Genomic DNA, 16,084 nt, shown 5'->3' with positions numbered 1-16,084 from the left:
CTTTAATGTTTATTTATTTTTTTAGACACAGAGTGCCAGTGGGGGAGGAGCAGAGAGAGAGAGGGAGACACAGAATCTGAAGCAGGCTCCAGGCTCTGAGCTGTCAGCACAGAGCCCAACACGGGGCTCGAACTCACAGATGGCGAGATCATGACCTGAGCTGAGGTCAGATGCTTAACTGACTGAGCCACCCAGGCGCCCCAGCAAATGGTCCTTTAAAACTGAAGGAGAAGTCAAGAGTGACAGTCCTTCTCCCGAAGGAAAGTGGATTGGATGGGTCAGGTACAACCACCACGCATTCAACAGGCCTTTTGGACCTCAAGACACTAGCGTGCTCTCTCTCTCTCACATACACACGCACACACACATGCACACTCACACAGCAGCCCCGCGATACCAGGATTTCTCCCATCCCCTGAATGGGAAAGGACTCCATATTCTGAAGCCCCCCCCCCCCGCCCCAAGAACTTCAGGTGCTCTCTCGAAGCTCACAGATGTGTGCCTAAGACTAAGAGGCATCACAAGGAGACCCACGAGGACAGCACAGAAGCCCAAAGGTGGTTTTTCATTTCCCCCAGTCTGTTCACTACTGTTACTTGTTACCAATGCCGCGAGGATGCTGGTACCGTGCACTTAACGTAATCTCAGAGCGTATCTACTTAACTGCCTGACATGAATTATCTCGCTTCATTCTGACAGCAATCTTACGAGACAGGTACAATTCCTTCTTTTCCCATTTGGTGAGGAGGAAACCAAGTTCAGAGTTGCAAAGTGGCCTGGTTCACACCACACTCAAGATAGAAGAGCCAAGATTTGAACCCAGGTTTCTCTAACTCCAGACCCCAAACTCCTAGATCCCTCTTGCTCCCTGATACCAGAGCTCCCCTCCCCTCCTCCCGGCCAAATGTGACCTCAGGTGGAGAGTCAGGGAGGCTCGTGTTTCCAAACTCCATTTGGGTTTCAGGGAAGCCACCCTATTTATTCCCTGGCCAGGGCTCCATATGCTTTTGGGGCGGGGGGGAGGGGCATTGGTGACCAAGGGGAGAATGCTCTGAGGCCACGCCAAGTCCTCGCGGTCCTGCAGTTTAACAGGACTTGGCTAAGTCCACCAAAGGAAGGAGGTACACCAATGCGGTGTCACTCCCGCCTCCCAGGGCTGGCCACGTGACCATGCTTTTATAACAGGGTCATTGGAGAGGGGCACTCTGTGCTCTGAGAAACCAAATGCTGAGAATTCTTACTCAGGCCTCAAGGGCTTAGGGCAGGGTTAATAGCCATTCCAGGCCTGGCCTAACTCTGTCTCTGGGCCTGCCTACGGGAGGCCCCAGGCATAAACATTCTTGTTTAGCCACGGCATAAACATTCACCCTGGAGAGGGGAGAGGGAAACATCACATTAAGAGTCCAGGTAAAGCTGGACTCTGGTGCCAGGCTTTGCTACTGGCCTTAAAAGAATACTGGCATTTACACAAGGCCAAAAAGATATCTGGGCACCAGAAGTGAAATCGTGAGGATGACGAAATTGATTCCAAGGGCCCCCATGGAAGGCCAAACATAAAGAAAATAAAACCAACATCAAGATTCAAAAACATGGGCACCTGACTGCCTCAGTTGGTGGAGCGTGCAACTCTTGATCTTGGGGTCATGAGTTCAAGCCCCATGTTGGGTGCAGAAATTACTTAAAAAGTAAATAAACATTTTAAAACAGAGATTCAAAACAACTATTTAATTCCTAGATGAAGACAAGCCTGTTCTAGATCCCCAAAATTCAGTTCTATAAGCTACATATATGCCAAAGAGTGGATTATCTCTAATATATGGGAAGGTCTTACATATCAATAATTACAAAACGATCTAGCATGTACAGAGCACTTCTATGTGCCAACTGCTGGGTTAAGAACTCAGATGCATCATCTTATTTATCCATCGGTTTTTATTATAATCATTATCATCTTCTTCAACTTCACAGCTGAGAAAACCAAAGCACTAAGTGACTACATGACTTGCCACAAATCATAGAGACAGCAAGAGTCAGAGGAAGAGGTCACACTCGGGTCTCACCAAGTTTCGAGACTGCTTTTGTCACTGTAGGCTGCTTTAAATCCAAGATATGAACGATGAACATTATAAATGTTCCGTGTGTGTCTATATGTGTGTGTGTGTGTGTCTGTGTGTGAGTGAATCAGTCAGACTGTAGAGAGAGGGGGAAAAGGTCAGTCAGACTGTAGGCTAGGAGGCAGAAAGAGAGAGAGTCAGACTGTAGGCCAGGTAGGAAAAGATTCCAGATTGCCTAAGGGGAGAGAGGGTCATGCCCTCTCTAGACTCCAAGCACAGCCAGACAGGTAAGTGAGTGGCCATATGAAAGGCAAAGGCTTTTGTTTTCACTTTATATCCACCTCCAGCCTGCCACTTCTATTGGGTATGGGAAATGGATAATGGGCTACTAGAAAGTCCTATGGGAGTTACCTCACCTGTACAATGGGAACAATAAGTACGCACCTCGTAGGACTGTCATAAGGAGTTAATATGTTGAAGTACTTAGAAGAGCACATTGTATATAGTAAGACTCATATATGCATTTCGTAAATAAATGATGAAAATTTTGCCTAAAGCTTCAAGATGTAAAGGGAGGCAAGGAGAAAAAAGGGAAATCAAGTGAGAGTCGGACTGTTAAAAAAATTCAAAGGATGAAAAGGAGGTGCATAGAAAGCAAAAGGACAGACTGAAGGCCAGAACCAAGCAGCACAACAGACGTCTGTTGGATACAGACTTCTGTTCAGTTAGTCATGCTCATAAATCTCCTTGACAGCTCAAAGTCTTGGCCATTACTATCATCACAAATATTTTGTCAGCTTTTTTGTTTTTGTGTAGGATACTGAGCTAAATTAGCTTCGTTGGTAAGAAACTGGGGCAATATGGCAAATGTCATGGGTTTAATTCTCTTCCAGGTCAGTTCCTGTCATTAAATTTAGTTCCACAAACATCAATCAATCCATTATTATGTCTAATATTGTTCCAGGGGCTGTAGGGAAAAGGAAATCAGTATAACACATAGTATCTGCCTTCAAGAAAATAATCCTGGGACGCCTGGGTGGCTCAGTTGGTTAAGCATCCGACTTCGGCTCAGGCCATGATCTCGAGGTTCGTGGATTCGAACCTCACATCGGTTCTGTGCTGACAGCTCAGAGCCTGGAGCCTGCTTCGGATTCTGTGTCTCCCTCTCCGTCTGCCTCTTCCCCGCTTGCTCATGCTCTCTGTCTCTCAAGAATAATAAACATTAAAAAAAAAAAAAAAAAGAAAAAAAATCTTACTGACAAGGCAAGAAATGAAGTAATGAAAGGAAATGGAGTATAATGGTGAAGGATTCAGGGTTTGGCAACAAACCTAAGCTCAAATTCCAGATCTATCACATACTGGTTGAGTGACTCTGGACAAATGACTTAAAATACGTGTGTCAGTTTCCCCAATCATAAAACCGGGCTAATCATAGTACCTAGCTCAAAAGTTTGTTGAGATAATTTAATAAGACCATGTAAAACTGATCAACATAATGCTTAGGACATAGAAAGTACTCAATACATGGTAGCTATGATTATCCTTAATAAGGCAATATAAATGAGTATCATGTTACCACTAAAAACCTTCATGAAAATATGAAACAGATGGCAAGTTCTCGAAAGGCAAATTCATAGAGAGGAATTCTCAAAGGAAATTGTAAAATAATTTGAACTGGACAAAAATAAAAATACAACAGATTAAAATGTGTCAGATACTTATAAAATTTGTAGATTAGGAAAAAAAACAACTCAGTAATCCAAGCTTCCACCTTAAAAATCCAGAAAAAAAGATCAAAATAAACCAAAAGCAAGCAGAAGGAATGAAACAATAAAGATTGGAGCAATAATCAATAGAAGTAAATACAAAACCAATAGAGAAAAATCAATGAAACTGAAAGCTTGCCTTTGAAAAGACCAATACAATTGATAAACCTCTAGAAGAATAACACGGACAAAAAGGAAGAAGACCGGAGTTACCAACATGAGGAAGGAAGGAAGGGATATCATTACAGACCCCCTAGGAATTAAAATAATAAGGAGAAACTAGGAATAATAATTCAATACACATAAATTTGGCAACTTAGATACAATGGAAAATTTCCTCTAAAAATACAAATTACCAAAACTCACCCAAGATGAAATTGATAACCTGAACAATCCTATGAAGGAAACTGAATACACACACACACACACACACACACACACACACACCCCGGAATATTATTCAGCCATTAAAAAGGAAACTTGTCATTTGCAACATCGATGGCCTTTGAGGAAATTATGCTAAGTAAAATAAATCATATGGAGAAAGACAAGTATCTTACAATCTCACTTATATGTACACTATAGAAAACAAACAAACAAAAAAGACAAACTAAAACTGAGCAGACAGGTACAGAGAACAGATTAGTAGTTGCCAGAAGCAGAGAGTCAGGGTGGGCAAAATGGGTGAAGGTGGTCAGAAGGTACAAACTTCCAGTTATAAAATAAATAAGTGATGGGGGGTGTAATGTACAGCATGGTAACTATAGTTAATAATACTGTATTGTATATTTGAAGGCTGCTAAGAAAACAGATCTTAGAAGTTATCATCCCCAGGGCACCTGGATAGCTGAGGCGGTTAAACATCTGACTTCAGCTCAAGTCATAATCTCATGGTTCGTGAGTTCAAGCCCAGCATCAAGCTCCATGTTGACAGTGTGGAGCCTGCTTGAGATTCTCTCTCTCTCCCTCTCTCTCTCTGCCCTTCCCCCATACCTGCTCTTCTCTTTCTCTGTCTCAAAATAAATAAACTTTAAAATACTTTGAAAAAAAAGAAGTTATCGGGATGCCTGGGTGGCTCAGTCTGACATCCGACTTAGGCTCAGGTCATGATCTCACAGTTCATGGGTTCGAGCCCCACGTCAGGCTCTGTGCTGACAGTTCAGGGCCTGGAGTCTGCTTCGGTTTCTGTGTCTCCCTTCCTCTCTGCCCCTCCCCTGCTCACTCTCTGTCTCTCTCTCTCAAAAAATGAACAAACATTTTTAAAAAAGGAAGTTATCATCACAAAAAAACGTATAACTGTGTGGTGATGGATGCTAACTAGATTTATTATGTTTCACCATATATAAAAATATCAAATCATAATGTTGTACACCTGAAACTAATGTTTCAGTCAAATATATGTCATTAAAAAATTGCATTTGTCGTTAAAATCTTCTGAATAAGAAATCTCCAGACTCAGATGGTTTTAGTGACTAAGCCTATCAAATATTTATCCAATCTTGTCCAGAAAATAAAACAGGAAACATTTCTCAACTCATTTTATGAGGCATTACGCAGATAATAAAACCAGACAAATAAGGTTAAAAAAAAAAAAGAAAGAAATCCAATTTCCCTCATGAACACAGACACGAAAACCCACAGTAATATTTTAGCAAATCTAATGCAGCAATTTAAAATGAATAATATTCTGTGACCAAGTAGGGTTTGTCCTAGTAATGAAAGGTTGGTTCAGTATTTGAAATTCAATTAAATTCCACCAAATTAACAGTGAAAAGAATACAAAGTACATGACCATAGCAACTGATACAGAAAAGACTGTTGCCACAATTCAACATGTATTCATGATAAAAAATACCAACAAGCTAGGCATAGTAGGGAACTTCCTCAACCTGAGAAAAAGACATCTGAAAAAAGGCCCAACATCATAATTCATGGTGAAGGACTGAAGACTAACATCAGGAACAAGACAAGGACACCCAAAATTTTGGTTTGTTACTCCACATTTTGTTTTCTACACTATTTAAGAGACTAATGCACATTTAGGGGCACACACTGCATAAAGATGTAATTTTGAGATCAATACCTGAAAGGGGTAGGTGTGAAGCTATAAAGGAGCAGCATTTTGTATGTAATTTAAATTAAGCTAATATATGGGGCGCCTGGGTGGCTCAGTCGGTTAAGCGTCCGACTTCAGCTCAGGTCATGACCTCACAGTTTGTGAGATCGAGCCCCGCATCATGCTCCATGCTGACAGTGTGGAGCCTGCTTGGGATTTTTCTCTCTCCCTCTCTCTCTGCCCCTCCCCTACTCATGCGTTCTCTGTCTCAAAACAAATAAACTGTAAAAAAATTTTTAAAAAAGACAGAAATAGGTTGAAAGTGAAAAGATGGAAAAAGATATTCCATGCAAACGGTAACCAGAAAAAGAGAGCAGGGGTGGCGATACTAACATTAGATTCAATAGACTATAAATCAAAACAGCTTACAAGAGACAAAGGATGATATTATTTATTAATAAAAGTTTCAATACTGCAAAAAGATATAATAATTATAAACATTTACATACTTAATAACAGACCATCAGCATATACGAAGCAAAAACTAGTTGGAGACTTCAGTACTCCACTTATAATAGATAGAAGAGCCAGACAGAAGAGAAGCAAGGAAACAGAGAACCTGAACATCACCATAAACTAACTAGATCTAACAGACATATATATACAGAACACTTTAGCCAGCAACACCGAATTCATTCATCTCAAGTGCCCATGGGGCATTTTCCAGGAAAGACCATATACGTTAGGCCATAAATTACGTCTCCATAGAGTCAAAAAGATAGATATCATTACAAAGTATCTTCTCTAACCACAACATGATCAGGTTAAAATCAATAATGGCAATAAAATGGGAAAATTCTCTAATGTGTACAAATTAAATAATACACTCTTACACAACCAGTGGATCAAAGAAGAAATCACATGGGAAGTTAGACAATGAAATGCAAATCAAAATCCCAATTAGATACTATCTGACACCATTAGAATGGCTACTATCAGAATAAAAAACCACACAGAAAACAACAAATGTTGGCAAAGACGTGGAAAAACTGGAACTCTTGTACACCATTGGTGGGAATGTAAAATGGTGCAGCAGCTGTATAAAACAGATCAGTGGTTCTTCAAAAAAATTAAAAATAAAATTACCATATGATCCAGCAATTCCATTTCTGGGTATATATAAAAAAGAGTTGAAAGCAGGGTCTCTAAGGAATATCTGTACACCCGTTTCATAGCGGCATTATTCACAATAGCTAAGAAGTGTGAGCAACCCAAGTGTCCATCAACAGATGAATGTATAAACAAGATGTGACATACACATACAATGGAATATTATTCTGTCTTAAAAAGGAAGGAAATTCTGACACAGGCTACAACACAGATGAACCTTGGGGACATGGTGTTAAGTGAAATAAGCTAGTCTCACAAAGACAAATATGTAGGATTTCACTTCTGTGAATCACCTACCCAGAGTAGTCGAAATCACAGAGACAGAATGTAGAAGGATGGTGGCCGGGGGCGGGGGGGGGGGGGGGAGAAGGAATGGGAGTTACTGTTCAATGGTTACAGAATTTCAGTTTTTGCAAGATGAAGGAGTTCTGGACATGGATGGTGGTGAGGGTTGTATAATACTGTGAATGTCCTTAATACCACTGAACTGTACTAAAAATGGTTAAGATGTATATATATATATATATATATATATATATATATATATATAATATACAAATATATATTTATATATACTATAGATAAATATTATACATAAAATATATATAATATATATACACACACAAATACAGTGAAAAATATTCATGGAACTATACACCAGAAAGTCAATTTTAGGGTATGATAATTAAATTTAAAAGTATATATGAGAGGTGCCTGGGTGGCTCAGTCAGTTAAGAGTCCTGGTTTTGCTTTTGGCTCAGGTCATGCTCTCACGGTTGTGCGATCGAGCCCAGCGTCAGGTTCTGCACTGGGTGTAGACCCTGCTTAAGATTCTCTCTCCCTCAAAGGAAACAAAACTAATATAAAAACAGGGAGGGGGACAAAACAGAAGAGACTCTTAAATATGGAGAACAAACAGAGGGTTACTGGAGGGGTTGTGGGAGGGGGGATGGGCTAAATGGGTAAGGGGCTTTAATAGGAATCTACTCCTGAAATCATTGTTGTGCTAGATGCTAACTTGGATGTAAATTAAAAAAATAAAATTTAAAAATTAAAAAAAAAAAAGATTCTCTCTCCCTCTCTCTCTGTCCCTCTTTGAGACAGAGAGAGAGAGAGAGAGAGAGAGAGAGAGAGAGAGAATCCCAAGTAGGCTCTGTTCTTTCAGAGTGGAGCCCAACACGGGGCACAATCTGAGCTGAAATCAAAAGTCAGATGCTTAACCCACTGAGTCACCCAGACGCCCCTCACCACAGCTGCTTCTTACTAACCATATTGTTATATGTAGGTCTACTTCATGTTTTTCACTGCTATATATTATTCAATTATATATCAGAAGTCATTCTATACATTGTCATGTTCATGGACATCTGGATCTACTCTTTTCCCTTCAGCCAGAAACTGTCTTGAGATTTACTTTCCACAATTTGTATTATACAAATAGATCTGTTTCTACTATCTCAGAGCCCAGGGCCCTTCCACTCTGACCTGCTCTTTCCATCGGCCCGTGGGCTTAGAGTGGACACTTTCTGCCCACTTGCACTACAACCTGTCACATATCACAGGAATTGTGGTCAGGATCGTCCATTTTTTTAAACTGACGCATCAGAAAACAAAAATGACAAAACAAAAATGACAAAAACTGCTGCATCTAGCTAGAGATCATACAAGTATTCAGTGTACTGCCTTGTTCACCTTTCTATATGTTTCAAATGTTTTCAGAATAAAAGTTGGAAAATACAACACAAGAAAAATAAACTATAATAAAAAGGCTTGGCTGGCTTTGCCTGTGTGCACAAAGAGATAGGACCCTTTATAGAGTATTAAAGATAGAACACGATACTGGTTGTAACGGGTGGTTTCCCACCTGCTCGCTCTGGACCCAATGGGGCCATACAACTGCAGAGGCTGCAGAACACTTTTTCCCATGAAGTCCAGAAAGTTGGCCAAAGCCCCTACGTGGAAGGCACTCAACTAATAAAAGGGGCTAGTTATCTGAATGCAGTTTTCATTCTCAAATTCTGCTTATCTGAATGCAAATAATTTTCATTCGCTCGGACCCTACTTCTAACAGTGAGGTAAGTACACAAGATGGTGAAGCAGCAAGACAAAACATATCCTGATTACTTAGTCTCTGATAGGATCCATGCTAAGTAATTAACCACCATTCAAGGAAGCAGCTACTTTTCACAGCATTCTTTTACAAATGAGGAAATGGAGGTTGACACTTTAAGCCTCATGAAGTGGCCAAACCACAACTATATAACCTAAACCATCTATTTCCACTGCACTGTTTAAGGTTCCTTTAAAACATTATCCCTCAGGACGCCTGGGTAGCTCAGTCGGTTAAGTGTCCGACTTTAGCTCAGGTCATGATCTCAGGGCTCCTGAGTTCGAGCCCTGCGTCGGGCTCTGTGCTGACAGCTCAGAGCCTGCAGCCTGCTTCGGATTCTGTGTCTCCCTCTCTCTCTCTGCCCCTCGCCCACTCATGCTCTGACTCTCTCTCAAAAATAAACATCAAAAAAAATTTTAAAAAAACATTATCTCTCAAACCAAAAGTCAAATAACAGGGCACTGTTTAAATATATCATATTGTATTCATCCAAATGATCAAATATCAAATACTATGCAGTCATTAGAAATCATATCAGAAGAATCCCTGGGGTGCCTGGGTGGCTCAGTCCATTAAGCGTCCAACTCTTGATTTCGGCTCAAGTTATGATCTCACGGTTTCTTGAGTTCGAGCCCCAACTGGGGCTCTGCACTGACAGCTCGGAGACTGCTTGGGACTCTCTCTCTCCCTGCCCCTCCCCAACTCGTACTCACTCTCTCTCTCTCTCTCTCTCTTTCTCTCTCAAAATAAATAAACTTTAAAAGAAAGAATATGCAATGACATGGGGAAACAATTATGGTATATTAACTCTGGATATATTACAAATCTAATCTTTGGAGAGACCTAGAATAATCCCAAATTTGTTTAAAAAATGGGTATGTTCTCACAGAACACAGGTAGGACATAATGCCAACATATTAACAGAGGAATCCTCAGGTACTCTCATATATACCTACAGATCTTGCCCCAGCCTCATCTGTTATGCTGTACTGCTTTTTTCTTTTTTTCCTGGAATTGCTTTTGCCCGATATATAGCACAGAAGACACCCAACTTAGCTTCCATAAGGACTGGGTGGGCTGACAAAGTAAAAAGAGGCCCAAAATGATCGGTCCCTGTTCTTCTGATGAATAATGCTTTCCACGCTTTCCCAGATGCAAAAAATTATCTGCATCTTCAGCATTACTTTTACGAGGAAGTGTTATACATCCAAACACATGTTTAAAGGACAGGCTGCCCCAGAGGAAGATAAAAATAAATAAATAAAATAAAATAATAAAATAAAAGCAGCCTCTGTTCCAGAAACTTTCAGAGAGATTTTGAGGAGAGGATTGGGTTGGGGTGATGAAAATAATCAGAAAATACGCGCTAGGACTGTAGCAGCCAAAGCTCCCAAGAAAGAACAAAACTGAGTATATACACATGGGGAGGAAGGCAGCTTCTGGTGTGTTCGCAAGGGGAGGAGGTCTCTGAACAGCCCGAAGGCGTCTTCCCCCTTATAAGCATTAAGAAAGAATATGTATGGGGGTGCCTGGGTGGCTCAGTAGGTTAAGCACCCGACTTCGGCTCAGGTCATGATCTCACCATTCGTGGGTTCGAGGCCAGAACCTGGAGCCTGGAGCCTGCTTTGGATTCTGTGTCTCCCTGTCTCTCTGCCCCTCCCCAGGTTGCGCTCGGTCTCTCTCAAAAATAAATAAACATTAAAAAAATTTTTTAAAAGAAAGAACACATATGGATCCAAGGCAGCAAGCTGACAGTTATGGAAAGGAGACACCGGAGCAATAGCATTCTGTAGAAGACCAGAAACTGGTCCCCTTGAATTGCTACTTGCTTACTATGGATTTGCTAGGTTCCTGGTGTTCCTCCTTTTGAATCTGCAGCATTCATATGTAGGGCTTTCTCTCCCTTGCCAAGAACAGTCTTAATAAAGCTGTTCAGGTCAGAGACAGTCTCCCAAACACCCTTTCCAGTAATGAGTTCAAAGCTAAGCCAAAATGCAGCTACCTCGGAGGGGAAGGTGCCAAAAGGCTGCTCTGTTTGGGGTCCCAGAGCAGCTGATCCGTTGAGCGCTGCAAAAAGGGGGTGCTGAGACAGTACAGCCACTCCGAGACATTAAGACGCAAGAGGTTCAGCCTGAGCCCACCTCAACTCAGGATGGTCCTAGCAATCACGAGTCTCCCTGCTCAAAGTCCTGCTGTTTAAAAATCTGCAAGTACAATACTGCGGGATCTAGAAAAAGAGAAGGTCACAGGGCTACTGAATACATGTAAGATCATGTGGCCCAAAGGCCAACAGGGCACCAGTCCCACAATGCCAAGATCACATGTCAGGCTGTCCTCATTCCCCTCACCCAGACCCATGCTTCCCTCACCTACCTTGGCTCGCGCAGGCCTACAGTCCTCCCTCCAGCCAGCAACGCGCCCCCTGCTCGCGGCAGCACGGATGAAATTTCATCTCATCTCCTTCAAAATCCTCTCCAGGCTGAGTCAGCAGATACTCATGACCAAATAATCCCACTTGCATCACACATCCACTCCTCTCCATGTGGACATGACAATGAGCAGATTTAAGGGTTTCCGCGGCGCTGGGGGCGGGAGAAGGGCCATCGTATACTTCCTGAGGCAGAAGACGCGAGCCAGCTCTCTGCTGTGCACTTTTCTTACAGGGCAGGGTGGGGGAAGAGGTCCCCCCCCATTCAGTCGGAGTCACTCTCTGAGGTGCCCCCAGCCCTGGCGGCACACACTTGGATAACCAGGCACGTTAAGCCGTGAGCGCTCATAAGGCCGCTCTACTGTCTGATCACAACCCAAAAGCCAAGGAAATCTTAACAGCCACTCCCTTTTCTTTCATGTGGTCCTTCAAAATACCCCAGCTCAGACAGAGGAGAGTTCCAAAAGGCTGGATTCCTTGAGAGGTTCCCAGTCCCTTGGGAAACCAAGAATTTCGCCCTCTTCAAAAAAAAAAAAAAATACAGCAGCCAGGTTGCCAACAAGTAAGCTTAAAACTTAACAGGCTGACTGCACTCGAGAATGCTCTGTGGTGTTGGGATCCATGGAGACTGGGAAGGGGGAGTGAGTACATGCCACCACGTGGTGACAACACTCTCCTTCAGCCAGGATAACAGACCTGACAGAAACCAGGAAACTCCAAACCACCGCAGGATGGTCTGGGGTGGGGTGGGGGGATGTAACATACACGGCCCTTGATTTGCTACCTCAGCTCCAAGAACAGCATTAAACACACCAGAGACCTACTCCCCTGAGCAGATTCAAAACCCCGGTTGGACCTGGGGCTCTTGCAAGATCTTGGTCAAGCTGAGGGAGGCCAAGGCTAGCACGGGAAAGCAAGATTCACCTCTCCACACCTCTTTCACACTGGTGAAAAAAGCGCCTTGGGGACTGAGATCAGCATTGTTTCCCAACCAAACGGCCCTGGGCCTGGGCCTCCAGCCGACAGGCCAAAAAGCTACGATCTTCCAGCCCCAGCCCCGGCAAGAGACCACGTCATCTACAGGAAGCATCGCTGGTCTTACCAAGAAGGAAGGACTGACTGGCTTTTAAGTTGCCTCAGGAGTAGAAAATCCCTAGTCTGAGCCTTATGCCAAAAAGCGTGACTATGAACTCTGTGTCTCTCTATCCCTAAAGACCATGAGATGATGTCACCAGCATGAAATGCAGTTACCCAGAACCCTGCCCCACTCACTAAGGTATTCCTAAACAATGTCACCGTCCTACTGGATACGTTTAATTTCTTCCTCTCTCCCTCCTCTCTTTCTGTGTACTAGATTTTTTAAATATTTATTTATTTATTTTTGAGAAAGAGAGAGAGAGGGAGGAAGAGAAGGAAGAGAAAGAGACAAAGAATCCAAAGTAGGCTCCAGGCTCTGAGCTGTCAGCACAGAGCCCGATGCAGGGTTTGAACCCACAAACAGGGAGATCATGACCTGAGCTGAAGTCTGACACTCAGCCGACTTAGCCACCCAGGCGCCCCTGCGTACTAGATTTCATTGCTCTAAACTCAAGGTCAGCCAAAGTAGGGTCATCCTGTTATGTGTGGGTTTTTTGGGGGGATGTGGTAAAATATACGTATCATAAAATTTACCTTTTAACCGTTTTTTTTTAAGTTTCTTTATTTATTTTGAGAGACAAAGTGTGAGTCAGGGAGGGGCAGAGAGGGAGAGAGAGAGAGAGAGACAGAGAGAGAATCCCAAGCAAGCTCTGCACTGTCAGTGCAGAACCCGACATGGGGCTTGAACCCATGAACCCTGAAATCATAGTGAGCCGAAATCAAGAGTTGGACACTCAACCAACAGAGCCAGCCAGGTGCCCCACCATCTTAACCATTTTTAACTATACAGTTCAGTGACATTACATATATTCACATTGTTATACAACCATCACCTCCATCCAGCTCCAGAATGTTTTCATCTGGTTGTCCTATTTTTTGTAAATAAAGTTTTATTGGAACACAGCCAAACCCATTCACTTACAGGTAATTATGTATGTTGCTTTCATGCTACTAAAAGTTATGGAGCTAAAATACAGGTCATATGGACCACAACATTCAAAATATTTATCTGGCTCATTACAGAAAAAGATTGCCAACCTCTGCTATGAACCAAGATATACACTGAATTTCTAGTTTAAAACAGCACTTGGCTAACAGCCAGTAACATAGTTTCTCCCAGCTTTCCACTAAAATTCCTAAGACAGAAAAAAGAGAGAAGACCCTCAAATCACTGAAAAATTAGACTGATGGTCATCATCCCATTCATTACGAGAATCTGGAAGAAATCTCCACTAATGATAAGGCAAGTGCCAAGATGAGGAAAAAAAAAATCTGAGGCCAATGCATGCAGCAGAAACCTGAACCAGATCAGGAGCACACGGAGTCCTGCCACTGTGGGCTTCATGGTTTAGAAATCGAAGAGTCCATCGTAACCAGCAAACTGGACAGGCACACCTCCACTAGATGACTACTGCTTTCCAAGGAAGTCGACAACTCTCCAAACTGGTCTACATGCATCTGGAGGCTGACTCCCACTCTCTGAAATGAAAAGGCCTCAAGTGATGGCTTTGGGGCTCGCACACCATGTCATGGGAGTTAAGAGTCTGCCCAAGTAATGTGTGTGGGAGGTGGCAGTTTTTCACATGCTGTTACCAAAGAATGCAGCGGTAGGGGTAAGTGATTCCGCACAGGTCCAGTAGAACCCACTAGATGAAGCTGCTACCCACTGGCAAACAGGCTAGAAGCTACGGACATCCACCTGCCACTGAGAGAGAGGCTGAGAAAGGGTTCTATCCAATATCAAAAAGAACATGAGAACAGTCCAAGGCAATCAACGGATGCTATCTTGAGCAAAATAATAAATAAATCCTCCTTTGTTTTTTTAATGTTTATTTATTTTGAAAGAGACAGAGAGAGAGAGAGAGAGAGAGAGAGCGCACCAGGGAGAGGCAGAGAGAGGGAGACAGACAATCTCAAGCAGGCTCCATGCTGTCAGCGTGGAGCCTGACATGGGCCTCGAATTCACAAACTGTGAGATCATGACCTGAAACCAAGAGTCAGACACTTCCCCGACTGAGCCACCCAGGCACCCCTATAAATCCTTTGAATATGCATAAACATACCCAAGAAACAGCACGGTTCCTCTGAAAGCCTCTGACAGCAGAAGTGCATATCATTCTGAAGTCTTGGAGGAAGGACAAAAGTCTGAATTTAGTGTCTGAGCCAGAAGAAGTATTTGACAAAACTGCATCCTCGATAGAATATGAGAAAACATGGACTCTCCGAAACAGGTATGGAATGCCATCAGAATAAAACATACTGAGAAGGAGGGGCGCCTGGCTGGCTCAGTTGGGGGAGCATGTAACTCTTGATCTTGGGGTCATGAGTTCGAGACCCACATTGGGAGTTGAGATTACATAAAAAAAAAAAAAACAATGAGAAGGAAAGACAACAAATTGGGGAGAAAAGAGAGCTTAGTAAAGCAAGGAAGAGCTAGAAAGAAGTTAAGATTGTAGCAGCAGAATTAAATACCACACTAGAGATGGCAAAGAGCAAAATCAATCAAATTCATAGTATGGAAGCCAATTCTGAATCTCTCCCATGCATGCACAGTAAAAGGAAAGGTGACCTTACAAATCCAACAAAGGTTGTTATTAAGAAATCTATTCATTTAACACACCAAATGGGGAGGTAAAGGAGAAAACCCAAATGAACCTCTCAATAGATTCTTAAAAATCATTGGCTAAATTAACTACATTCAACAACCATTCCTGATTTTAAAAAAAAAATTGGTAATTTAAGAATTAAGAGAATTCCTTAACATTATAAAGGAAATCTAATCTAAACCAACAACCACCATTCAAGGCAACAGTGAAACACTAGAAACATTTTCATGAAAATCAGAAGCGGGGCAAGAATTCCTGCCAGTACCACTATTATTTAACACTGTTCTAGAAGTTATAGGCAATACAATGAGGCATCAAAGGGGGGACGGGTGTATTTGCTCTTTAAAAGGAGATAAGGGGGGCAGCTGGGTGGCTCACTTGGTGGAGCATCTGACTCTTGATCTCAGCTTGTGAGATCAAGCCCTGTGTTGGGCTCTGTGCTAACAGCATGGAGCCTGCTTGAGATTCTCTCTCTCTCTCTCTCTCTCTCTCTCTCTCTCTCTCTGAAAATAAACAAATAAACTTAAGAAAACAGAGAAGTAAGATTACCATCTGGGCATTGATGCCATTAATTTCCAAAATAACCCAAGTGAAGCAATAAAAATCTATTAAAATAGTAAGCACAGTGGCCAAATATAAAATAAACATGTATAATCAAAATCTTTCCTATGTACCAGTAAGAACTACTTTGAAAATGTAAGAAATAAATTACATCATAAACTACAAACTGTTCAGGAATGACTCTGGTGAGAAATAG

The 16,084-nt window shown here is 42.2% G+C and overlaps 1 protein-coding gene across 5 annotated transcripts in view; it reads right to left on the bottom strand.

Annotated features, from left to right (window-relative positions):
- TMEM164 (transmembrane protein 164) overlaps positions 1-16,084 on the bottom strand; it is a 181,368-nt gene that overhangs the window by 85,131 nt on the left and 80,153 nt on the right. The window contains exon 1 of one of the 5 annotated variants that reach the window (XM_049644185.1): positions 11,530-12,921. The exons of the other annotated variants lie outside the window; for them this stretch is intronic. The gene's annotated coding sequence lies outside the window, so the exon portion shown is untranslated. Of the gene's footprint in view, positions 1-11,529; positions 12,922-16,084 lie in introns of those variants that run through there. 5 annotated transcript variants of the gene reach the window in all.

Source organism: Panthera uncia, chromosome X (assembly GCF_023721935.1).
Source record: "Panthera uncia isolate 11264 chromosome X, Puncia_PCG_1.0, whole genome shotgun sequence".
NCBI classification, from domain to species: Eukaryota; Metazoa; Chordata; class Mammalia; order Carnivora; family Felidae; genus Panthera; species Panthera uncia.
Note: the sequence above shows the minus strand (reverse complement) of the source record. Positions and strands in the feature narration are given on the sequence as shown.